Below are 27,396 nucleotides of genomic sequence, written 5' to 3'. Positions count from 1 at the left end.
AATATTTCTTTTTATTACCCTGGGAATTTTCTATATGAAATATTATTTTCTGATCTAGCAAATAGCTATCAAAAATTGTCAGAAAATCCTCCACATTTCAGAAGAAAACAAGAATGATTTCAGGGAAATTCAGAAGAAAACAAAAACAAGGCCCCAGTAGATTTGCTCATATGGATAAATTGAGCAAGGAAAAAAACCACCTGCAATGATAATACACTCTGCATTGGCAGAGTCACATTGAGCAGAAGGGCAGAGGGAGAGGGAGAGAGAATCTTAAGAGGCTCCATGATTAGTGTGGAGCCCAACGTGGGGGCTCAATCTCACGACTGTAAGATTATGACCTGAGCTGAAATCAAGAGTTGGACGCTCAAATGAGGAACCCAGGTACCCTGTGAATTTCACATTCTAATGTGGGGAGAAGAGGGACAGGTAAGAATAGGAAGTGCTGAGGGTAGTGAGGGTGCCTGTGTGGATGCAGCGGGGGATGGTGTGTGCACTGGGTGATGGTGGACATGACCAAGATATGGTGCCAGGGAGTTTCTCCCAAAGTGATATTTGAGTAAAGTCCTGAAGAAAGTGATGGAATGAGCCATGTGATTGTTTGGGGGAAGAACATTCTAGATAGAGGAACAAGTGAAAAAGAACAAATGAAAGATGGGAGCATGTGTGATAGGAGCTCTGGCTAGAGAAGCAGGAGCAAGGGGGAGAATAATGAGAGATTGGATTGGAGAGGTACCAGATTACCTGGAGCCTTGAAGACTATAGCAAGTGCTGCTGCTTCTACGCAAGGAGCCACTGGAGAGTTTTGAACAGAGGAGACACAGAATCTAGCTTCTTCTATTTTAAAAAAGATTACTCTAGACGCTGTGTTGAAAATAGACCACAACCTAAAACTGAAGCTTCCTCTTCCAGACTCCAAATGATTATTAACTTCTGTAGATTTCAAGAAAATTGGCAGCTGAGCTGTTGGCTGAATAAGGACACAGCTCTTCCCGTCTTATGTAATATGCACACTTCCAAATCATGGGACACGAAAGAATGTGTTTGATTGGCTTAAGCTGACTGACATAGTTAGCCTTATACCTATTTGCCATAAATCTTCTAAATCTTATGTGAAAACACCAGAGCAAGAAAGGGTCACAGATGTTTGAATTAGAAATGCTAATTCACTGAGCTACAACACCTTGGTCAAATTATTTCACCGGTGGAAATAGAGATGACATTGCTAATCTCATGGGACTCTTATGAAGAACCATGCATGCACACACCTACACACAATTGCCCAGTTTAGTGACTGACACAAAGTAGGCAAGCAATACATATTAATTTATTTCCTCCTTTGTGGACCTTTTGAAACTTAGTTATTTAATAACTGCAGGAGAATTAGGTACCTGGATTGAGAATGACTAATATAATTAAAAAAAAAATTTTTTTTAAATGTTTATTCATTTTTGAAAGATGGAGAGAGACAGAGCACAAGCAGGGGTGGGGCAGAGAGAGAGGGGGACACAGAATCCGAAGCAGGCTCCAGGCTCCAAGCTGCCAGCACAGAGCCCGACATGGGGCTCGAACTCACAAACCGTGAGATCATGACCTGAGCAGAAGTTGGACGCTTAACTGACTGAGCCACCCAGGTGCCCCTAGAGAATGACTAATATAATTTTAATTATAGATGATTTGCATTATTAAGGCAATTGCACTGTGTGCTGACCTCTATGGAAGGACAGCTCTAGTAGAAAAACAAAAGCTAAGCAAACTTATCCTCAACTGTATATTATCATCATTAAATGTCATCCAGTGGACTAAATAGAGAATAAAGTTGACTCACTTGACTAAGGACCAGTATTATTTATTACTTAATAACGAGACCTACCCTACATAACTCTATATGTTGGAGTTGAAATTTTGGGGCAGGTTCAAAGTGATCATTTTCCCCTCAAATGAAGAATCTGCTCTCCTCCTGTATATCATTGCCTGCCCTCCCCCACCCCAGGTGCTTTTCATGTATATTAGAAAAATAATGGTGATCAAAGAGTTGAGAAGAATTAACATGAGAAAAGCCTCTTGGACATTAATAAATATTTTGAGGGGTGCCTGGGTCTCTCAGTTGTTTGAACGTCTGACTCTTGATTTTGGCTCAGGTGGTGAACTCAGGGTTGTGGGATCAAGCCCCACTCAGCATGGGGCCTGCTTAGGCTCTCTCTTCCTCTCTCTCTTCTCCTCCTTGGTGCTCTCTCTCTCTCTCTCCAAATTAAAAGAGAAGTATTTTGAGGTCCCAGATGTAGTGTTCTCTGCTCTAGCTGATTTGAGAAATGTTTTCTAGGCATTTCTTACCAAAAAATTACAGGGCTTCCCTCAGTACTTACCTAAGAACATGAACACAACAGGAGCTCCTATTTGAGAAATTCAAACTACAGATACTTTTGAAGCCTTTCTGTGTGCAGGTAGGATAGTTGTTTTTAAAGTGAGAAAAAATAGGGGCACCTGGGTGGCTCAGTTGGTTAAGCATCCAACTTTGGCTTAGGTCATGATCTCACAGTTTGTGAGAGCCTCTCTCTCTGTCCCTCCCCCACTTATTATCTCTCTCTCTGTCCCTCCCCCACTTATTATCTCTCTCTCTGTCTCTCAAAATAAATAAACATTAAAAAAAGTTAAAGTGAGAAAAAATTTCAGATTTTTAAAATGTTCACAATGAAGTATTACCTTCATAAGATATATGTGAAGAGAGAAAGCATACTCATTCCCAAATGTGTATTAAATATTTCTTATGTTCCAGGAATTTTTTAGATACTGGGGATAGGACAGTGAATAGTGGACAAAATTTTCCGCTCTCTTGGAATTTATCTTCCAATAACAGAAAAGAGAAAATAAAATAAACGAGTAAATTAAATAGTAAGATTGATGGTGATAAACACCATGGGGAAAAGTTTCAAGCAGAGAGGGAAGCAGGGAGTATGAAAAGCATAGGCTCAATTTTAGATAGCATGGTCAGAGAAGATCTTAGAAGGTAATATTGGAGCAAAGTCTTGAAGTTTAGTGAGCTAGAGAGATATCTGAAGAACGATGCATGCACAGGGAACAGCAAATGTGAAGACCTTGGAGACACTGCAAAGACTATCTGTGTGCTTAGAGCTGAATGAGCAAAAGGGAGAGTTGAAGGAAGTGAAATCAGAGAGGAAGTAAGGAGTAGGGGGGTAAACATTGGGGAGGGTCTTATAGGTCTTATAGGTTGTTACAAATGGATGTTTACCAGAGGGAAGGTCAGTGGGGGATGGGTGAAATAGGTGAAGGGAATTAAGAGTGTATTTATCACAATAAACACTAGGTAATGAATAGAATTGTTGAATCAGTATATTGTACACCTGAAACTAATATGACACTGTATGTTAACTATACTGGAATTAAAATTTAAATTATTAGAAATAGGTTTGAAATTATTTAAAGGGATAAAAGTAAGCTTGAAAATACATGACACAAGTAATAAACTATAAAGACTCTGATGAGAACAATTGGAATATTGATGGAAAGGGATTGTACCAGGTAATCACACAAAGGGTCCAAATTCATGCCAGTTCTTTCATATATTTATATATATATGTATATATATATATACGTATATATATATATATATGTATATATATATATATGTATATATATATATATATGTATATATATATATATATAAATATGTATTTGCTTTATGTTTATTTATTGATTTATTTTGAGAGAGATAGAGAGAGAGAGCCAGGGAGTGACAGAGAGAGCGGGGGCGGGGAGAGAAATCCCAAGCAGGTCCTGCACTGTCAGCACAGAGCCGGATATGGGGCTTGAACTCACGAACAGTTGAGATCATGACCTGAGCTGAAACCGAGTCGGATGCTCAACCAACTGAGCCACCCAGGCACACCACTCATGCCAGTTCTTTACATTTGTTCTGAATTCAGTATCATCTGTATATTCCCCCTTACTGATCAGTCACATTATTACACATATCTTTCTCTTTTCCTATACCATATTTCTTCTTTCCATCTTTAATGAAACTATTTGTGGCCATTAGCTTGTCAAGGGTTTCGGAAAGGGACGCAGGGGTTTTGAAGATCCAAATGTCCCCTATAGTTGGCAGGTTGTTCAGGAAGGGCTCTGTGTGGAGGTTCCAGGTAACTAGAACCATTTGCAATGAAATGGTTGCAGGCCAGGATATTTGTCTTCTATTCTCTGTTATCTCCCTTCTGCTTTTGTATGGTTACTTATCCATGTTCTCTATCCTCTTTTCCTTCTTTTCATTTCTTTCTTCATCTAGTCAGAATAGTTCTTGGTGAAGCATTCTGATGGAAAGTTAAGAGGAAATTACATTAATGGGGGCTAGAAATAGAGGAAGTACTTTCTCACACAGTGGAGAGAAAGAGAGATCAGATACCCTGGCTGCAGGCTTCAAAGGAATGGCAGGTTGTTGTATGACAGAGCAAATCAATCAGGATGGATCCAAAATGTACAAATTATGTGCAAAGAAGGAGCGGAATGGCTTGAACTCTAACAAATGAGTTCAGACAATAAATCTTTTTTGTCACCATTATTAAAATAACTCTCACAAGAGATTTGTTATGTATACGATGATTTTTTAAACATTATCAGAAATATTATGGACTACAGCCTACCTTGCTATGCCTCAATATCATTCTCTATACCATGGGACTAATATTTTATTACTTCTTTATGGGTTGTTGTAAAAGATTAATACATGCAAGGCACTTTGAACAGTGCCAGCCACACAGAAACTACTCAATAGGGGCGCCTGGGTGGCTCAGTCGGTTAAGCGTCCGACTTCGGCTCAGGTCATGATCTCGCGGTCTGTGAGTTTGAGCCCCGCGTCGGGCTCTGTGCTGACAGCTCAGAGCCTGGAGCCTGTTTCAGATTCTGTGTCTCCCTCTCTCTGACCTTCCCCTGTTCATGCTCTATCTCTCTCTGTCTCAAAAAAATAAATAAATAAATAAACGTTAAAAAAAAAAAAAATAAACGTTAAAAAAAATTTAAAAAGAAACTACTCAATAAATGTCAGTGACTCCTTCTCCTTTTATTATTTTTGTCATTACTATTATAGGAGAGGATAAGGTACATATAAACTGATGAGGGTGGTAATGGAGGGCATCCCAAAGGAATGATGTTCAACTGGGGATGGAAGTAAAAAGAGCATGGAAATTACTCTAATTAGAAAAAATTAGCATGTGCAAAGGCACTAAGGTCAGAGGTCCTACTACAGTAGCATCTCCCTCCAGAAGAAGGAGGAAAGGGAGGACAATTTTGAGGAAGAAGTGAACAACAGGATTAAATGCCAGAGAGTTCGAGGACAGTGAGGGCAGAGAAAGAACTTTGGATTTATTGATTAGGAAGCCACAGTGTTATGGGCTGAATTGTGTCTCCTCAAACTTCATACGTTGAAAGCCTAACAGTACACCTCAGAATGTGACTGAATTTGAAGATAGGACCTTGAAATGGGTGATTAAGTTAAAATGAGTCCATTAGGGTGGGCACTAATCCAACCTGACTCATGTGCTTATTGGAAGAGGAAATTTAGACTCACCAAAAGAGAGGGATGTGACACACACAAAAAAGACCAAAGCCCATGTGAGGGCACGATGAGGAAACAGCTATCTGCAAACCAAATAGAAAGATATCTCTGAAGAAATAAACCTGCTGACACATTGTTCTTGGAAGTCTAGCCTCTAGAACTGTGAGAAAATGAATTTCTGTTGTTTAATCCCCTGGTCTCTGATATTTTGTTATGGCAGTCCTATAAAACTAATCCATACTGTTACATTCAAAGAGAGTAGGTAATGCAATAGTTATATATAGTCATAATAGTCATAATGCAATAAGTTAATGATGAGTGGACGGCAAGGAATTAGAAGCTATTGAAAAAGTAATGGATTTTTAGGGGGTTGAAAATATACCATGATTTTTCCCCAGAGGATTTGGTTACTGTGGGGATAGTTTCTTCTAAGTGACTTTGAGATTTATACAGTTTTTGCTTTCTTTAAGATTTATTTTTATAATCAAATAATTTTAAAATACCATGTAGAGAAATTACCTTATCGGTACTTGAGTGTCATAGCTGAATCTCTCTCATGACCACAGGGTGAGCCATGGTATTTACTCTTACAGTGATGATATCAGCAATTCCAAAGTTGGAAATGTTGTAGTTTCCCTAGAGTCAGGGAGAGTTCTATTTTTGTGGCAAGGGGGTGGGGGGGATGATCCTCGGGAAGACACAAAAAAGTATTGGGGGTAGTCTTTGTTTCCTTCTAAAATAGTATCTTTGTCTCGAGTTCCAACTCTTGAATTGCAGAAATAAGGCCACTCACACATTCAAAAAATATTCATCAAGCAGTATTAAATATGCAAGGTCAAGAATTCAGGATTTACAAGAGTTAACCATCTAACTTGATTTCATACCATCCTCTAAAGTTAAGCCTGTTCTCACTGATGCAAAGCTTCTTTGTGTCTCTGTGGTCTTGCCTGACGTTCTCGTCATCCTCACTACAATTTTGGTTATGTTTTATTTATACCTGGAATAGCATTCAATCACTAGTCCAAAATATTCTCTATGCTTCTCAATTCTATTCCTCTTTTAAGGTCTGCTCAAGTCCTTCCTCTCATAATGAAGTTTTATCTCTATACTCTAATCAAAAGGAGTCTGTTTTTTATTATTTCCCATAATGCTTATATTCTATCTATCCTCCAGAATAGGATGAGAATTATTGGCCTTGGTCTTGGACAAACTTTGGCTCAAATGTGAGATCTTTAATTTGACAGCCATTCAACTTTGGGTGAATTGGTTAATTTTTCTGAAACTTCATTTATTTTCTTGCAAAAGTAAATGAGTAAAAGGATTGTGTTAATAATTAAATTAGACTCTGTGTTTGAAGTACAAAGCATATAGTTGATGACCAAGAGCCTGTGTTCTCTTGGTTAGAAGGAAAAGTAACTTACTCTAAGTAAAAATGAGGTTCTCTTAAAGACATGAGGATGTCTCACAATAATCCAGGACAGACTAAACAACCGGGCTGCAGAGTCAGTGGGAATTGAGGCAATCTTAAATGCCAGCCACTTCCCCATCTTTGTCTTTCGTCGCATGGCATCCTGTTTCCTCTCTGCAGTTACTCTGATCTCTCACTGCCAGCCAGCTTCTCTGAGTCTCAATTTCCTCATAACATGGCTCAGAAATGGTCACTGCAGCCCAAACTCTAGATGAACCTTCAGCTCAAGCATCCAAATTACAGGTAACTATCTTGTTCTTTCAGTTCAAATTCCTCAAGCAGAGGGTCTAATTGGCTTTGGCTTCTCTTCAAATGAGATCACCAAAATTGGTGTCTTGCCTAGAATGGGCCATCTCTGCCAGGGGCCAGCCCTTCCCACCCATTTGTTACCTGGTCACTTTGTAGTTTGCCATTTGCCGTATGGGAGAAAGGAATGACAGATTCCCTAAGAGAGAGAGACCCTAGTGGAAGAAAGCTGGGGAGCAGCTACCATAAAATATTTCTAGGATTTCAAATGCAGTATTCACTGCTCCTAACAATTGAACACTGATTTTACTCTATCATTTATTTTTAATACTTATTTGCCCCAAATGATTGTATTTTCTTTTGTCAACCAAGATGTTTATAATACATGCCACATAGCACTTTATATACTGTTAATATTTATTCATCAGCATTCATCAGACATTCATTAGACACCTACTTGTCGAGCACTATTACTACAGATATGGTAATAAATCAAATAAACACAATTCATGATCTTGTGGAGCTTACATTCTGAAATTTTTTGTTTCTATGTATGATCCTACTTAGGCACAGGAGATTGGAAGAGTTGTAATGACTTTATGTAATCATCTTCAGAGTGAAGCCTTCCTTGATCACCCAATTTAAAAGTGCAACCACTACCACTGTTATGCCCATTCAGTTTTCTTCTTTCCCTGCTATATTTTTCCTCCCTAGCATTGCTTTAACACATAATGTATTATATTTATGAATCTGTGGTCTCTATTACTAGAATGAAAGCTTGTAAAAATAAGAATTTTTATCCCTTTTCTTCCCTGTGTATTTTCAGCACTGATATTTGTTGAAAGCACGAATAAGTGAAGGTCTGAATAAATCATCATACTTAATTTTTGTCAAGCACATATTTACTGTTAGGCACCGTGTGAGCTATTCTTGTACATATTGGTTTATTTACCCTTCACAATAACTCTGCGAGGTTATTTGTTATGAGTATCACCATTTTATAGGTTGAAAAAAGGAAGCATAAAAACTAAGTTTCTTGCCCAAATTCACGTAGCCAGGAGTGAGAGACAAACTTGAATTCAGGTCTTCCTGATTCTAGAGCTCATGTTCTTCACTGAAGAACCATGTACAACTTTTAAATGAAATACTGGCTTAGAGAAATAATGATGGGTCTGCACTGGTCCATGCCTCACTGTAATATTCATTTGTTTGATGACAATATGGATGTAAGGTGGACTTTTGGTTGAGGAAGCAGTGTAACTGGCTTGCTATGCTTGAGTGTTCTAGGCTCCATATCCTTCCTCTCTCCTGCCAGAATTCTCAGGAAGTATGTACACCAGAGGAGAATAAGGAGATAGAGGGAAAGAGGCACTGTAGAAATGCAGCATAGCCATTCACAGAATTCTGAATTATTTATTCTTCCAAGGATATACGCATACCCACATCTCTTCTATCTAATAAAGAAGAACTCTTCATTGATGTGATGATTGATTCCAATATCCGTGTCCTGTAGGAATTTGTAGTAAAGTGGGGGTAACGAGGCAACAGCAGGGATATATGCTTAAGGTTGTACGTCACATAGCACAGGTATCTGACTCAATGTTTCTTAGAGGAAGATTTCCAGGGTGCTGAGGGATGCCTGACACATGAGGAAGCAAAAATAATAAAATACTGAGGTAAATCATGCATGGCCTCGTGGGCCCACCAAGAATGAGAAGGCTCATATTCCTCTCGAAACAGAGAGTAGCAGATATCTCCTTTCCTCTTTTCTAGTACTGAGACTACATGCCATAAATCCTTTATTCATAATATAATGAGTTCAGTCTAATTTGCTCCTGCATTTAAAATTATTCATTTATCTTTTATTCCTGATGGAATCAGAATCCTAGAGCTGAAAAAAAAATTAAGGTTATCTACTCACCATTTTTTTTTTTTTCATTCAGGACATCTTAGTTTTCCTAATTAGATATAAAATCAGTGGGGGAGGGAGCTTCCTTTACCATCTCTTTGGTTCCAGATCCTACTGTTTTTCACTATTATCTTAAAGTAAATATTTGCTGCCCTGGATTGTATTTCTTTGAAGTATTGGTCTAGGAGGCTTGTAGTAAACAAAAATATTTATCTTGTAAATAATGCAAGAAGCCAAGTAACAATATCACCTTGCTCTGAGTACAACATGAAAAGAGCAGATAAACCCGTAGGCTGTGTCCCCAAGCTGGTGTCAAGGCTCTGAGGAGCTATGAATGTAGCCACTGAGATTCTGAAGAGCCTCTCGTTCCAATAAAGAAGGACAGGACACACAGTTCATAATAAGCTCATCAAACCTTTACGCTTTTACTCAGAGACAGTTGTGAATCAACTAGAATATAGTACAGGCTTTAAAATAAATGATAAAGTATAAAAGAGATTAAAGGAATCAGAATTTGAAAGCATAAACAACCCATGTAAAAAACACTGAAATGGAGATTTCATACTCAAAACATACCAAAATAACATTGTGGCAATGATGGCAGGGTCTGAAATGATTTTCGGATGATAGAACTGAAGAAAAGAGTGCAAATCACAAACATGGTAAAGCTAGGTAATTGGACATTCTTAATTAATGCATTTGAAAACCAACTAATTCTAGAAATAGTAGCTTCCGGTCTTGTATTTAGTTTTCTTCCTCTTAATTTCAAATCTCAACACTGCCAAGAATGGAGCTACAAATAGCTGTGTGTCTTCTGTGGAATTTCCCAGTTCCCTTGTGATTGTGTAGAACTTCCATAGATTTTGTCTAGTGGATGTAACAAAAATGGTAGTGTTTAGTTGAAACAAGTTAAAAAACCAAAAGGTACACTCTGCTTCATGCTTCAGGCTAAAAGAAGAAAACAAAGCAAACCCAGTCATTCAAAGCAAACCCAGTGCTTTGCTTCCTGTTTTCAGTATGGGTCAAAGAAGGCACTGTCTCCCAGACTTGGGTTGTGTGAAAAACAGGCATGCCAGTAAAGGTAATTTAAATGGAAGGAAAAGTGATGTTCAGGGACTGTGGAAGTCAGCAATCCATCCAGTAAACTAAACTACTTGTCTATCTTAAAAGAAATAAGGGGGAAATGAAGCTGTTGAGACCCGAGAGCCAAAATTAGAGTAATCACATTGTAGAAATATCTCAATCCTTCTCCTTTTCCCCTTTTTCTCCTCTTTTCTCCCCCAACCCTGTCTGTCTCTGTCTCTGTCTCTCTGTCTCTGTCTCTTTGTCTCTGTCTTTCTCTCTCTATATATATACATATATATCCATTTCCCTTTCTTTTTTGACGTATTCATGAAATTTTATGAAAGCATAGAGGATTTTAATGTAACAGAACAATATTTCTCAATGCTTAGTGTTTCTGTTAGTAGAAAAATGGAAACACTGGTAGTTGATTTAGATAGTATTAAATTAAAAATCTCTTTTGTTCTACTTTGTAAGATATTAAAAAAGAAAGAAGCTTTTTCAAGTACATCAGAGATGGACAGCTAGCAGCTGGGTAATTATGTAATCAGATTTGAAGTGTACATTCATTAATCCATTCAGCAGATATCTCTTGAATACCTAATATGTGACAAACAGTTATACGGCTTTCCAAAACTCAGGCCATTCATGGAAGAGCTTTGGTATTCATATGTACTAATTGCATTTGATGGTGTACTGTGGCATCTTTTGAGAATATAAATGTATGTTATATTTAGCCCGTGATGAACAGTTGCTTGAGCCATTAGGCTCTTCTATGAAATTGACATGACACGTTGGTCATATTTTGAGGGATTTTTCTTCATAACATGTTTTTTTTTCAGGTTAAATTTTGCTAGCAGATCCTTATTTCCTCAGAGTTAATCATACACATGCACCTTGTTGACAATTGCAGGATATTGAATTTAAGGAAACAAGTTTTCAGGAAATTATTAAACTTATTGAGTGATTTACTGTCCTTGTAGTTTGAATATTTTCTTGATGCCTTGTTTTTTCTTTTTTTTTTTTTATCATTTTCTACATATTCCATTTGAATGCTGGAGACAATGTCTTCTAGAATAAAGAATGGAGGAAACTAGACTGATCTCAAAGGCTTAAAAGAGAAAGAACAAAGTCTGTTGTTCAAAGGCAACTGAACAAGGAACTAAACAACTTAAGTTCTAATCCCAACTCTGGGACCAAAGAGATAGACCATTTTCATTAAGACATGTGTCCTTTCTATACCTCTTCTCTATTAGTTGCTAGCATTTATTGAACTCTTACTATGTTCCAGGTAACTGTTTTAGAATGTTTCATGTGCTAGCTCCTTTTATTCCCTATGTGTGTGTGTGTGTGTGTGTGTGTGTGTGTGTGTGTGTGTGTGTATTTAATTTAAATTCAAGTTAGTTAACATGCAGTGTAGTTTTGGCTTCAGGAGTAGAATCCAGTGATTCATCTCTTACATATGACACCCAGTACCTTCTTTTATTCTTACAACAATCTCTATTGGTACTGTGATTATCCCCACTTTACAGATGAGTGGGGAACAGAGCTATTAAGTAACTTGCCCAAGCATGTATAGTTAGAAGTAGAGGAACTGGTGTTCAAACCCAGGCAGTTTGTTTATCACTGCACTGTACTGCTTCCCTACAATACCTTTTATTAAATCACTCTAATGAAAAAACCAATGGGATAATGGCTACAATATTCTGAAATTTTCCTTTTGGTTCTTTTTAGACTATTTAAAATTATAAACATAGTACTTAGCCAGTTACATAGTTTATAAAGTTAAAATTAAGATATTTCATTCCTTAATACCAATTCTACAAATTTGTCTGTTAACAGTTTGCTGTATATCCTTTCAGAGATTTTCTATGCTCATATCACATGTATTTTTTAAAGCAAAAATGTAATATAGGGTAAGTATTGTTCCACAGTTTTCCTTTAAAACAGAATAATTTATGATATACATCTTCTCCATCACTGCATATAAATTTACCAATTTTCTTAAAGAACTGCCCACAATTCTACCTTATGAATATATAGCAATTAATTTAACTCTGCTTCTATTGATGAGTTTATACTGCTCCTAAAATTTCAGGATTACAATAACTTGACAGTGAATGGTCATATATATATATATATATATATATATATATACACACACACACACACACACACACACACACAGGTGTACATGTGCATGTATTTCTAGAAAATGGATTCCTAGAAGTAACATACTTTTGAAAATCATGAAGGATAATATTAATTTAAAGAATCACTTGTGACTAACTTACTTTTTTTTTAACTATTTTTTTTTTTTAATTATTTGTTTTGAGACAGAGAGAGAGCAAGCAGGGGAGGGGCAGAGGGAGGCGGAGAATCCCAAGCAGGGTCCACACTGCCTGAGGGAATTTGGAAAAAGGGAGCAGGCAGAAGTCAGGAACATTTTTGTTTCCTCCAGGCAGGGGCTGCGCTGTGAAGGTGTGCTGTCTGGAGTGGTTGCTATTCCCTTGTAACCAAGAAGACATATGCCCAAGGATGAAAATCAGTGTATGGAAGATGCCAGAGCTCAATCAGCTGCTGAACTAACCAACTCTGGAGATTCCCTACCTCTGGCCTTCTTGTTAAAAGAGTTACAAAGGTCTTGATTGTTTAAGGAACTTTTACTGGTGTTTTGGTTAATGGTAACTGGAAGCAGTCTAGTTGATCAATAGTTACTAGTTCGGAGCACTTCCTCAGTTTCAAAAGCCATATTAACGTATCCTACAAATCCTATTTTGCCAAACCAAAGTGAAAGTTTCAATTATTATCCAACAAATTCAGATTATGTAGAGAACCTCTAAATCAGGCTTCAAAGTCTTCTTTTAGCAATAGAAGTTTAAGCGGGGGAAAGAGTGGGTCCTAAATTTGCTTTTCCTTTGACTGTGGAGGTAAGTTGAGAATGTTATAAAAAAATGCAGAAGTGAGAACAAAGTACAGGTTTTCCCCCGCTAACAGGAGAATGTTCCGATGAAAAATTTTGTAAGCTGAAATGGTATAAAGTGAAGAAGCAATCACCATTAATTTATGTGGAAAAAATTTTCAGCACTTCCAGGCCCCCAAAATAACCTCCTTTAGGTTTTTCTGATACCTAGGACACATTTTGCTAACACTAGCACAAAATAAATTGAGATAAACACGGACTCACAGACTCAGTTCAGAACTATGGCAGCTATTGCGGAGGTGCTGAGTGTAGTTCCCAGGGAAAGAGCTTGGTGGCGCCATTCTCGCTGTTCAAGGTGCGCTGCCTAACAGGTTCTCTCTGAAACAAATGAGGAATGTTATTTTCAATTTTTACCTTTTCTCCTAAGAGTGAAAATCCTCTTCAGATTTCTATTAGTGAAAATAGGTACTAACATAGGTTTTCTGTAAAAGGGAAGTGGCATAATGCAAAAATTCTGAAAAGCAGGGGATATCTTTGTACTCTTTTTCCTAAGTTGTAACTATTACAACACCATCACACAGTGTGAAGGAAAAAAAAAATCTCATAGCCATTTAATGCACATCAACTGTTTTAGAGAGTGATGAGCTGATGGAGACCAGTTTAGCCTTTCTTCTAAAAGTTCAGAATTCCCAAATATAAACAGTTTAATTTCATTGCATTCTAAGCTTTTGAGCAAAGTGTTCTAAACTTATGAGATGTTGTCTGGCATGCATAATTTATACTAAGTTTATATTTTGTTTTCAAAGGGTCATTTTTGTTTTGTCCATCATTGTCAAACACTTGGGATCTGAAATTAAAATCTTATTCACAAAAGAAATTAGCTCAACACTTATAAATTAACAGGACTCTCATGGAAATGGATCTGACCTAGATAATCAAAGCTATTCTGCTGGAGTTTTGATCAGAGTTTTAATATTAGCTTAATCAGAGGTAACACTCTCTAAATAAAGCACATAGTATTTTATTTCATCATATAGTAATTTAATTTTCATAACTTAAACTGGGAGGCTTAAATTATATCATTTGCCACTTTCTCGTATTGTACATTCATGTTTAAAAAAAGATAACGCATGCTTACATTGATGATTATGAAATCTGCACGTTCCTTCTGGATCAGAAAAGTCTGAATGCCTACTGAATGTAATGGTCAAGAGTGTGGTGTTTGAGGTCATGTGCTTTTGGATTCAAACACCTACTCTCATTTACTTTGACATCTTGCACAAATCATATTATGGCCCTCCAGCCTTAGTTTCTGCAAGTATAAAACGGAAGCAGTGGAGTGTTATATGAATAACGTCTACTTCATAGGATTTGAAGAACAAATGAAATTATGTAAGGTACTTAGCATGGTGGCTGACCCATTAAAAGTGCCTCCAAAATATAAGTTATTGTAGACAAAAATACTCAACTCCCTTCTGTTTGTGTAGATCATTAAATTTTCTAAATTATTTCTTATATCATCCCAATTTATTCTGAGACAAATGAAAAGATAACACAGATATTAACATAACCATTTTACAGAAGTTGTAAAAAGGGATTGTCAGCAGGCCTGAGATCATTCATTTTATGTTCATTCATTCAATATTTACTCAAAAAATATTTATTGAGTGTCCACTATGGACCAAACACTGAGCAAGGCACTCCAAGATACAAATTAATGAAAGAATCAAAACAAGAATTGTCCGTTATTTTTGTGACCTAGTATGTGGTCACACCAACCCCCTTTTTGTGCAATTTACAATTTCTTTCTGGAAAACTTATCCTTCCCTTATTGTTTGCAACCTTGATGGTACAAAGGGACATGGCATAAACTAAGGCAGCCAGTCTCAGTAGCCTGGGTTTTGGAAACTTATGGGGAAGGACACGAGGATAAAAAGAATCGCAGCTTGTTCAGCCCAGATGACGCCTTCCATTAGTCCATGTAAAGATGCTCAGAGCTGCTCTAACTTAAGCCCTGATTATCTGATGCTATAATGTAGGTAAGATTCTCTCTTTCTCTCTATGTCTCTGTATATATATTCCCCCCTTCCTTAGGTTAACCAATGTCAGATTATATTGCTTTCAACCAAAGAAACTTAACTTAGAAACTTTGAAAGTGTGACATCACTCATCCCCAGAAGTCTTGGAATCTGTTTCTAAGAAAACATTGGTATCACGGAGTGTGGTTTTAAATTTTCTTTATAGTTTCTGCCAGAGTTAGCTTGCTTTTAACAGACAAGCCTTGACATTCATACTTACCAAATACATCCCATCTAATTACGATCTGTTGATATTTTCTAGCAGTGCATTAGAGATCTATGCTTTTACTTAATATCTGCTCCTTTGTTCCCATATATGTACATAACAAATTGAGTTTAATCCTGCACTGAATCCAATCTGTAGTGTGCTAAGATGCTTTATAAGAGGACTGTCCTAGAACCTAGATTCTTGGTCTTCTCTATTCTTTCAGAACCTCCTCAATCTTGGGATTGGTTTTCCAGCTCATATCCTTAGTTGTTGGTGCTCTAGCTTGTTATATGTCAGGCATTGAGTACTCACCTTTCGTTTTTACTCTGAGTATCTTTCTTTCCTGGAAAGCCTTATACTGTAGTCTTTGTGACTACTCTATCTTAGTTTTATTTTGTACCTAGGAAGAGAGAAAGTACTAATTTATTGATGTTCCCTTTACAGCTGAAGCAAAACCAAATAATGGCATTATTTTTTTTAGGCTAATCTATTTCTCTGAATCTTCATTCCCCATGTTTGCTCCATTTCTCTTTTCCATTCTATAACAGTCCAGGCTCTGCCTTATGTCTTTCCCTTATGTAGTCAATTTTCTCGGTATAACAAACTTCAAAATCTCAGTGACTTAGCACCAAAAAAAATTTTTTTTTCACTCATGGATCTGTTGATGAGCTGAGTTTGGCCTCAGCCTGAATGTTGGGTGCAGATCTGCTCCATGTATCTCCTTGCTTCTTTGATAGCATATGTTACTTTCATGGTGGATGGCAGGGATGCAAACTTCTGAACCAAATCCTGAAAGCAACCTAAAACCTCTGCTTATATCATAGCTGCTACAGTGTGTTGGCCAAAGTAATTCACATGACCAACATTAGTGCCAATGGGGGTGGGCAACATACTATTTACTTGGTGAGTGATACTGTAAGGTTGTGTACAATTTTATAGCAAGGTGGGAAGGGAGAATTAGAAACCATAATCTGGTCCACATCTCCCTATGTTCTCCTAGAGCCTGGCATATATCCATTCTATTTATCTCATGCCTTCAGAATCTAAGGTGAGCTAAGAACAGAAGGAAAGCAGAATCCTACACAATACAAACCCATTTAACCTTAGTGTTAGACCTTGCAAATAAAATACCATGTTACTTTTGTTTTGTTTTGTTTTGTTTTTTTTAACCAAGAGTGTAGAGAGGGAAGAAAGCAGTATTTTATGGTGTTCTGGCAAAAGCATTTAGACCATATTTCATAGGAATTCTATATATATTCTAGACAAATTGCCTTCCATCTATCTTGAAAATATAAACATAAGTTTATTGACTACTCAGTATGTGGCAAGTACAACGTATGTTCTTTATGAGCATCACCTTTTACAATTCTTATGAAACCTCTGTGAAGTTTATTGATAAAGAAACTCAAATTTAGAAAGGTTTAGTTTTCACAAAGGTAAGATTAATTGTTCTGTAGCCATGGCAACAATTAGTCAACAGAACTGGTTTTTTTTTTTTGTTTGTTTGTTTTTTTAATTTTTTTTTCAACGTTTTTTATTTATTTTTGGGACAGAGAGAGACAGAGCATGAACGGGGGAGGGGCAGAGAGAGAGGGAGACACAGAATCGGAAACAGGCTCCAGGCTCCGAGCCATCAGCCCAGAGCCTGACGCGGGGCTCGAACTCACAGACCGCGAGATCGTGACCTGGCTGAAGTCGGACGCTTAACCGACTGCGCCACCCAGGTGCCCCACAGAACTGTTTTTAAATTTGTCACTTACAGTGAATGCACTTTCATAAGCCAACTTATCAAGGCCAGTCCTCTGCTTCTGAAAGTTAGCCATTCAGGACTTGCACCAGTAAACACATTGCTGAGTTTTAACCCATCAACAGCAGTTTTTACACCTAGTAATCAGGTTTCTACAGATGCCCCTAAAAGTCTCTATGAACTGCATGCCTCCCCAAATTTTATGGAAGACCAGCTGAGCCTGTGCCTAGCCAGTCTCACTCTTTCTTGCTGTAGTAAGAATATCTTCAGCCTTTGTCTTTTTATTTCAGAGAATGTGTGATGGTTTCATGGTCTTTTGAGAGTAATTTATCCACATTTGCACAGCTGGAAAATGGTAAAGTCAAGCAACAAACCTATTCCATTTGATTTCAGAGCCTAAATTCTTACTTAGCACACTAATCTGCCTCTCCTCATTCCACAGTAGCTGCTGCCCAGGTACTCTTCCCTGGAACAGTTTAGCCTCTGGGTTAATTCAACCTTTGGATTGTAATTTAATTTTGCATATCTTAACTATCCAACTAACTTGCAAGATCAGTTGAGCCTTACACAATTTCACATTCCCAGTGACTAATTTATCCATTATTCATTATTAATTTAAAAGATATTCAATGGAGTACTTAATATGTGCTAGGCACCGTGATAGTGATGAAATTAAGAACTTTCAGCTCTCAAGGGCTTAAATGCAATGTGAAATGTACCACCACCCATATAGGGTACAGCAGGACCTGAGAGGTAAGAGTGCCTATGTCTGTCATTAGCATTATGTAAATTGCCAAATGATTGTTATTTGTATATTCATTCTATGAAGCAATTATTTTATGGCAGAGAAAAATAGTCCTCAAATTGTTAAAACCATTCATAAGTCAAACATTGAATCAGGAATTGTTCTAACCCAAATATGAGTTCTTTAGAAGGAGGTCACATCATAAATTTGCAGTTTATCAAGTGATAAGACATTTAAGTCTGTCATTTTCTGTTTCTACTGCCCTAAAGGTTTTTATTATTTATAAGTGCAGTTATAGTTTTCTAATATAGAATATTACACATTTCAGATAACTGATGCAAAACATTGAGAAAATATGGAAAAAAACTTTCATGATATTTAGTAAAACAGGAACTGGCTTAATAAGGAGACAGAAATTCAGAGTGATCCTTAGTTTCCAATTATACTGGTTCTTTTTTATTTTGGAGACAAAGCTATTTTTCTGGACACTTCCCGCTCCTTTTCCTTGGCATTCTATCAGTTTTGAAACATAACGTAATCACTAAAATAAAAGTGTTGTAGTTTATACAGAAGATGTCAGTGCTTTAGGCATAGAAACAATGTTTTCATTTAGTCTTGATTAATGAGTGGGCACTGCCTAGGATTTCAGTGCTTTTTCTTTTTTTGGTCTTTCCCAAACAACTTTGACCTTTGTTGATAAGTTTCCTGGCAGAACCATGAACTCAGGGCCACTGATTGATTGTCATGTCTGCCTCAGGGAGAACCGGATTCTTTTCTGTCTGCTACTGCTGCATTGAGTTGTTGTGAGGTGATATGTGACATCTCCTGAGTTACAGTGATCTGTGGTCATGATTAACCAAAAAGGCAGTAATTTTCAAAAAGTTTAAAACATCAGTGGAAAAGTGATAATTCTGACTGTGATTACTGCAATTTGCTTTTGATCCCTTTCTCCCTTATGGAATCTCTGTGACTCCAGACTGCCCAGCCTCCCCTCCCAGTATACCAGCACTATTTATTAAAAAAAAATTTTTTATGTTTATTTGTTATTGAGAGAAAGAGAGAGAGCACAAGTGGGGCAAGGACAGAGAGAGGGGGAGACAAAGAATCTGAAGCAGGCTCCAGGCTCTGAGCTGTCAGCACAGAGCCCAATACAGGGCTCGAACCCACGGGCTATGAGATCATGACCTGAGCTGAAGTCAGATGCTTAACTGACTGAGCCACCCAGGTGCCCTTTAGCACTTTTGAATCCTGAAAGAAATATTTTCTCTTGTATTCTGAATCTATATGTCCTCCTTTTGTCCAGAGTGTGCCTATTTACAAACCCAACACCAGAAGTTAACTGATCACTGGGATTAGATAAAATTATTCTTATACTATTAAAAGCAATATACTAATTATAATTTATTGATCATTTCTTAAGTTCTATAAAAACTTAATGTCACTTAATCCTCAGAAAATCTATATAAAACAAGTACTATCATTATCCCCATTTTATAGATTACAAAGCTAAGTTTTAGAGAAATAAATCATTTGCTCAAGTTTTGGTAGTCATGTTCTGGTAGTCTGTTCTAAGTGGCAGACCAGGCTTCCCATCCAGGTTTTCTTGATTCCAAAAGTCCTAGTCTTTTTTGCAGAGCTGCCTAACATGTATCAGAGACTGATAAGGGTTTTAGAGGGACCTTTATAGTTTGGTAAGAGATGGTGTCCACAGAAATGCTGTTCACCTTAGAATTTTAAACATCAACAGAAACTTGTAGGGGAAAGATACTTTTTATCAAGTGGTAGCTTTCCTGAAATTTCTCAAAAACTGCCACATAGAAAGGTCTCTCATACCCTAGAATCAAGCTAGCTGTGTTCAGCACACTAATAAGTGATAACAGCAGGAAGGGGAGTTCACTGATGTGTGCAGCCTTTTGCCTTGTGATGACTATTTATCCTCCTGTACTTAATCAGTAAGCAAGGGAAACATAGAATCGTAATGCACAGAATTATGGAGCATTATGTCAGAAGTGATCTTAGAGGTGACTGAATCTAAACACTTCATTGTCAGAGGAAGAAACTGTCCCAGAAGTAAAGTGACTTATGTTCACCCAGCTGTGAATTAGGTGGTGGAGTCAGAACTCAAATCCTTTCCTCCCTCCCCTCACTCTCCCCCTTCTTGCTCTTCTTGATCTCTTTTTTCCCCCTCTGCCAGCATTTATATGCCTGCTATGTGTCAGTCACTGGAGAGTGGGAATACAGTGTAGTAAATGCAATAAAAAATCCTTGCCATAATGGAGTTTATGTTAGTGGGGAAGGGCATATTAACAAACAAATAAATCAATAAAATTTATGCTATGCCAGATGGTGATAAAAGCTATGGGAAAAAATACAGCAGGGAAGGGTGAGAAAGTGATAAGAAGAGAAGGGAGTGATGCTATTTCAATAAGGTCCTTCTTAGAAAGGGGGTCATGAGGAGAATTCCAGATGGGGTGACAGCCAGTGGGGAGCACAGTTGGCTTTAACCTGTTTGAGGAATAGCAAGGAGGCCCAGGGCACTGAGAACAGTGGATGGGGGAGTAAAGCCACAGGATGAGGATAAGAGAAGCCAGATGATGTCAGCCATCTGATCTACAAGTAAGCACCTTTACATCAACTTTGCTGCCTCGTTTCAAGAGGCTCGAAGAATAGTGAACCTAACTAATATCTCTTAAAAGAGATGGCTTATGGTGGCCATGGCTTATGTCAGAGACCCTCTCAGTAGAGATATGTAAGGAGTATAAACCTGCTGGACCCGGAGGCAGCATACCCAAACCCAAGTCCTGCCATAATTAGCTACATCGTTGCCTTGTTTAAGCTTCTTTTCCCTTCTCTATTAAAGGAAGGTGACGTTAGCTATTTCCCAGAGTTTTCATGAAAACCGAAGGAGATAAAAGCAATTTATGTGAAGGCAGTTTATAAGTTGGATATTTTGAGTAATAGCAATCAGCCAGTCAATAAATATTCTTTTGATCACGTCCAGGGTGAATGTAGTGTTTGCCCTCTGGCATCCAGGAAGCTGTTGCTACATCTCTGTCTGGCAAGGTATTCAGAGAGAGAGGCATTATAACTGGAAGAAAACAAGAAAAAGAAATGATGTTCATCTTTATCTCTGTCTTTCTACCATGACCTTCAACTTTATTACTCACTTGACAGAAATAGAATGTGGGAGATGGCTGTGAGCAGTGTAGTCTTCAGTTAACCCTGTAATTAAATATAGTTTATTTTCTTCACTGCCGGGGTGAGGGAACTTATGAAATTAATAAATCATATGAAAGTGATGTGGTTTGCTAGATTTCTAGACACAAGTCTGTTTTGAAATGCACCTTGCAGAATGAATTGGGCATGTGCAGAGTAGCAGCAGCATGGTAGACAAGGTCAGTGAGCAGAGTGCTAACCAGGATGACATGGGTCTTGAGTTGTTAAAGAGGGTGACATGAGGTGATAATAGTTCAGGTGATGATAAAGGTGACGACTTTATGTTGGACACTGAAAGTCACAGGAAGCCAATGATGTGATATGATGTGATGTATCTTGAAGTCTAGGGAAGTTTCTGGTGAGTGCAGGCTCTGGGACTGTATACGTTGGCAAAGAGAAAGGGAAAGTGAAGCAATTAACTCATAAATTTTGTCAAGATGAGTGGACATATGGATAATTCAGGCATGCACCACTGCTTTTGATCACAGTGTTGGAATGACCAGAGAAGCTCTCATACATTGACACGTGCAACATTTGTTAACTTGGTATTTCTAATAACACAAGTTATTTTTGTCACATCCATGTGTTTCCTATAATATTATGTACTTAATATTTTCCTTTAAATGACTTTAAATTTTGAAAAATGTACACACATTTATTTTTTTAAAGGGAATTTACTGTAAATAGGAAACCATTTGTCTTCTCCTAAATGGAAGGTAAAAGTACTTAAGATAAATATATTGATCACAGACCACCTAAAATCATCTCATATATCATGAATAATGAACATACTCTGGTTTGGAAAACATAGCATTATCTTATTAGATTATTATATCAGTATTTTCACTACTTTATCGGCCAAGCAAGAAAGGCTAAGAAAAATTAAGTTGGTGCTTAAGGTCACACTGTTGCTCACAAACACAGCTGGGATGAGCACCCAGGTTATTTGTTCTGGTCTGTATTTATTATGGCCCACGAAGAGGCAGCTGCCAAATAAGAACCTAAGTAGGTAGGTAGAAGTGTGTTCTCAGGATCACCAGGAAGCAATGCATTGTGGTAGCATTGAGACTGCCTAATGGAAAGGCCCTGGACTCTTTCTTTAAATGCCCTAAATGCCCCCCATTGTGAATAACTCCCAGGACAGGTTGATACTGGGGCCTCATCCTCTCAAACACCCGTCCCTGGCCACTTAGAGTTAATCCTAGTCTGAAACAAAAAGGAGCACTAGGAATAATTTTCAGTCTGGGAGGTTCTCAGAAGCCCTGGGGAGTCTTACACTTATTTAGACCTAGAGCTTCTTAGAAGACTTTGGATTGGACCAGGGGCCAAGCCTCTGGATGAGCATAGGTCAAGTGGTAGTCCTTCAGCTTCTTTGGTGCTTTGAGAATCCCATCCAGTGACATCAAATCTATCAACATGGTAGGACACAAGAGATATGGAGGACTTCAGGGTAGGATGGGGGAAATGAAACTTTGGGTCATTCCTGAGGGATTTCAGGTCCTGGAAACAATACTAGTAATGTAGCAGGATTCTCACACAGAGAGTCATGACACCAAGGCTTTTCTTTCCAGGAAGCAATGTTATTCCTGCCGGCACCACTCAGTTGGGTTGAGCCCTGAATATCAGAATTGAGCCCTGAATATCCCGTGGCATAGTTTTGTTTTTAAATACATTTTCTATTTTTTTGTCTCCTATATATGGTAACACACACAAACATGTAGTCTGATTAAGTAGTCTCAGTTTACAAGGTCATGAGGGATGTCGTCACGTAGGTGCATAGCCAGGTTACCTTGAAGTTTTTTGTTGTTTGTTTTTGTTTTTTTCCTTTTCTTTCTTTTTTTTTTCTTTCCATAGGGAGTGGATTCTACCACAATAATATCAGAGGAAAGTTAAATGACATATTCCTTAGGGTGAAATATCTTAATTTTTTTTTAAGTTTATTTATTTATTTTGAGAGAAAGAGAGTGAGCATGAGTTGGGGTGGGGTATGAGCAGAGACTGAGGGAGAGAGAGAATCCCAAGCAGGCTCTGAGCTATGAGTACAGAGCCCAAGGCAGGGCTTGACTCATGAATGGTGAGTTCATGAACTGAGCTGAAATTGAGTCAGATGCTTAAGGGACTGAGCCACCTAGGGGCCCCTAGAGTGAAACATCTTATACTTAATTAAATATGGAGTGGATACTAAATAAATGCTTATTTGAAAATACAGCAACATTTGAAGTCTTTTCCATGATGAGAGATTATACACTGGGTTGCACCTTTTTATAGATAATAATGACTCAATATTGGTCATTTTATATAGTTCAATCTGATATTTTGGTAGAAAGTGTGAATTGGGCATCATGGACTTCTGTCATAATTCAGTAGTGAAGGTGTCATTAAACTTGATCAAGACATGCAACTTTTCTGGATCTCAGTTTCTTCATCTTGGTATTGATATTGGAAAAGATTGTTGGTTCCAACTGAGAAATTTGTTTGTTTAATTAAAATTGGAAAAAGAATGATTACTTATAATTTTATTCAGTAAAAATATTTCAGAATATGAGGCCCAGAAAAAGCAATTTTTTGTATGTGAAATTTTTTTTATTTTGAGAAACTTTAGGTTCACATGTTATAAGAAATAATGAAGAAGATCTCTACATATTACCAGTTTCCCACTGGTAGCATCTAGTAGTAGTACAATGCAGAACAACATGATAACAACCGTGGTACCAGAACTTGGATCTTGGTCTATAGTTTTCTTTTTTTGTAGTGTCTTAGTCTGGTTTGGTATCAGGGCAATAATAGCTTCCTAAGATGAATTTGGAGATATTTTCACCTGTTGTATCTTCTGGAAGAGACTATATAGTGTTAATTCTTTAAACTTTCAATAAAATTTTCCAGTGCAACCATCTGTGCCCGGAGATTTGGGGGGAAAGTTTTTAAACTATGAACTCAATTTCCTTAATAGTTTGAGGGCCTTTCTAATGATCTATCTCATACTGGGAAGTTGTGGTAGTTTGTGTTTTTTGAAGAAGTGACCCATTTATTCATGGTTGTCAAAATTTTGGGTGCAGAGCTATTTGTACCATTTTAAATTATCCTTTTGATTCTCTAAGACCTGTAGTGATATCCCCTGTTGATTACCCAGTAGGGGCAATTTGTATCTTTTCATTTTTTCTTTGTCACACTTGCTAGAAGTTTGTCAACTTAAATGATCTTTTCAAAAAACCAGGTCTTTGTTGCATTGATTTTCTCTGTTGTTTTCTTTCTGGTTTCAACTTCATTAATTTCTGCCCTTATCTTTGTTATTTCCTTCTTCTGGAGTTTGTTTCAACTTTGTTTTTTAGGTTCTTGAGGTAGAGGCTAGATTGTTTATTTGAAACTCTCTTTTCTAATATATGCATTTAAATGATATAAATTTCTCTCTCAGCACTGCTTTAGTTGTATCTTACAAACCCCAAATGCCATGTTTTTGTGTTCTCTCAGTCAAATGTATTTGATTTTCTTTGAGACTTCCTATTTGACCCATGTTTTATCTAGAAGTATGTTATTTAGTTTACAATATATAGTTCTTCTCCTGTTATCTTTTGTCACTGATTTCTAATTTGATTCTCTTGTTACCAGAGAACACACGCTGTATGATTTTAATTTTTTTTTTTTTTTTTTTAACGTTTTATTTATTTTTGAGACAGGGAGAGACAGAGCATGAACAGGGGAGGGTCAGAGAGAGGGAGACACAGAATCTGAAACAGGCTCCAGGCTCTGAGCTGTCAGCACAGAGCCCGACGCGGGGCTCGAACTCACGGACCGCGAGATCATGACCTGAGCTGAAGTCAGACGCTTAACCGACTGAGCCACCCAGGCGCCCCCTGTATGATTTTAATTTTTAAAAATTTGTTAAGCTTTGTTCTATGCTCCAGGTTATGGTCTATGTTGGTGTATGTTCTGTGGTTATTTGAAAAGAATACTTCATTTTCTGTTTTTGGGGGAGGGTTTCTATAAATGCTGACCAAATCCATTGGTTTATGGCGTTGTTGTGTTGTTGAATATCCTTGCTGATTTTCTGTCTAGCTATTGTACTGTTGCTGAGGTATTGAAGTCTACAGCTATATGTGTGATTTATCTATTTCTCCTTTAAATTCTTTCAGTTTCTGTTTCATGTATTCTGTAGCTTTGATGTTTGATGTAGAGAAAATACATCTTGGATTCTTATGTCTTCTTGATAGATTGAGCCTTTTATCATTATATTACATCTTTCTTTGTCTCTGGTAATTTTATTTGCTCTGAAGTCTACTTTATCTAAATGTTATCCAGCTCCTTTTTTCCCCCTTTGATTAGTGTTTGTTTTTTTCCCATCCTTTTATTTTCAACCTGACTATAGTAAAAGCTTGCATTGCAAGTAACTTGTTCTGTGAGTGTTCTGCAGGACAAGCAAACATCTCTAACAAATTTTAACTTGATAAATGGGTGATGGCTTACAATATGAGTAACATGTGATGCCGAACATCACATGATCACAACTGAGCCAATGGTTCTTGAAATTCTCTTTGACATATAAGTGCTTTGGATTACAAGCATGTTTATGGAATGCATTATGCTTGCAAACCAAGGTTTTACTTACATTGTTACTTTATTTTTTTTTTAACGTTTATTTATTTTTGAGACAGAGAGACAGAGCATGAACAGGGGAGGGGCAGAGAGAGAGGGAGACACAGAATCTGAAACAGGCTCCAGGCTCTGAGCTGTCAGCACAGAGCCCGACGCGGGGCTTGAACTCACGGACCATGAGATCATGACCTGAGCCGAAGTCGGACGCTTAACCCACCGAGCCACCCAGGCACCCCTACATTGTTACTTTAAAGAGAGGTTCTTGTAGATAGCATATAGTTGGGTATTTTTTAATTTACCCTGTCAATCTCTTTTAATGTATTCAGATCATGTATTGTAATGTAATTATTGCTGTGCCAGGGCTTACGTCTGCCATTTTAATTTTTATTTTGTTTGTACTGGTTTTTTTTTATTTCTCTGTTTTCGCTTTCCAATCTGTGATGGGTTGCTTGAACATTGTTTAGAATTCTATAGATTCATATAGGTTTGCCTATATGTCTTTGAGCATATCTTCTTGTAAAGCTTTTTTAATACTTGCATTATGTATTATACTATATATATACGTAACTTACCACAGTCTATGGATGTCATCATTTTACAAGTTTGGGTGAAGTACAGAAATCTTATCTTCCTTTATATCTCTTTACCCTCTCCATTTCTAATCGTCTAACATGTTTCCTCTTTTTATATATTTAGAACGACAACAGAGGGTGTTAACAATTTTGGCTCTAGATGTCAAACATAATTTAGATAACTCAAGAGGAGAAAAAAAACCCTATATTTACTCATACGTTTGCTTACTGTGTTCTTTCTTCCTGATATCCCAAAGTTCTTTTATCATTTCCTTTCTTTTACAGAAGTTCTTTTAGGCGTTCTTTTAGGATGTATCTGCTAGTGACAAATTCTTTGTTTTCCTTCATCAGACACTGTCTTGATTTGTCCTGAAGGACATTTTCTGTAGGTATAGGATCATGTGCTGACACTTCTTTTCATTCATTACTCTGGTTTCTAATGAGATATTTCTTATTTTTCTAATTACTCTCTTATAGGGAAGGTGTTTTTCCCCTCTGGTTGCTTACAAGATTTTTTTTCTTTGCTTATTGTTCAGAAATTTAATCATGGTATTTTTTGGCTTGAATTTCTTTAAATTTACACTATTTGGGGGTACATTCAGCTTCTTGAATGTATAGGTTTATGGTCCTTTCCAAATTTGGCATGTTTATGGCCATCATTTCTTCAAGCACTGTTCAGCTCTGTCCCCTGTCTCCTCTCTTTTCAGGACCCTGAAAATGTGAATGTTAGATATTTTGTCCCACAGGTCTCTAGGTTCTGTCAATTTTTTTTTTTTTTAACTTTAGCCTACTTTTTCTTTTTTTCAGCTTAGATAGTTGCTATTGTTCTGTCTTCTAGTTCATGGATTCTTTCCTTTGTCATATTCACCCTGTTGGCTAGTCTATTCACTACACTTTGTATTTCTTCTTTTTTTAAATTTTATTTATTTTTGAGAGAGAGTGTGTGTGCACACATGCACATGAGTGGGGGAGAAGAAGGGGCAGAGAGAGAATGGGAGAGAGAATCCCATACAGGCTCTGTGCTGTTAATACAGAGCCTGACATGGGACTTGAACTCACGAACCAT

The 27,396-nt window shown here is 37.4% G+C and overlaps 1 long non-coding RNA gene across 11 annotated transcripts in view; it reads left to right on the top strand.

Moving 5' to 3' along the window:
- Positions 1-7,135: 7,135 nt before the first annotated feature.
- LOC132672857 (uncharacterized) overlaps positions 7,136-27,396 on the top strand; it is a 119,925-nt gene continuing 99,664 nt past the window's right edge. For all 11 annotated transcript variants that reach the window (XR_013557544.2, XR_013557547.2, XR_014138100.1 and 8 more), the window contains exon 1: positions 7,136-7,277. This is a non-coding gene — a long non-coding RNA (uncharacterized LOC132672857). The remainder of the gene's footprint in view (positions 7,278-27,396) is intronic.

Source organism: Panthera onca, chromosome C1, assembly GCF_046562875.1.
Source record: "Panthera onca isolate mPanOnc1 chromosome C1, mPanOnc1 haplotype 2, whole genome shotgun sequence".
NCBI classification, from domain to species: Eukaryota; Metazoa; Chordata; class Mammalia; order Carnivora; family Felidae; genus Panthera; species Panthera onca.
This window is presented reverse-complemented; position numbering and strand designations above follow the sequence as displayed.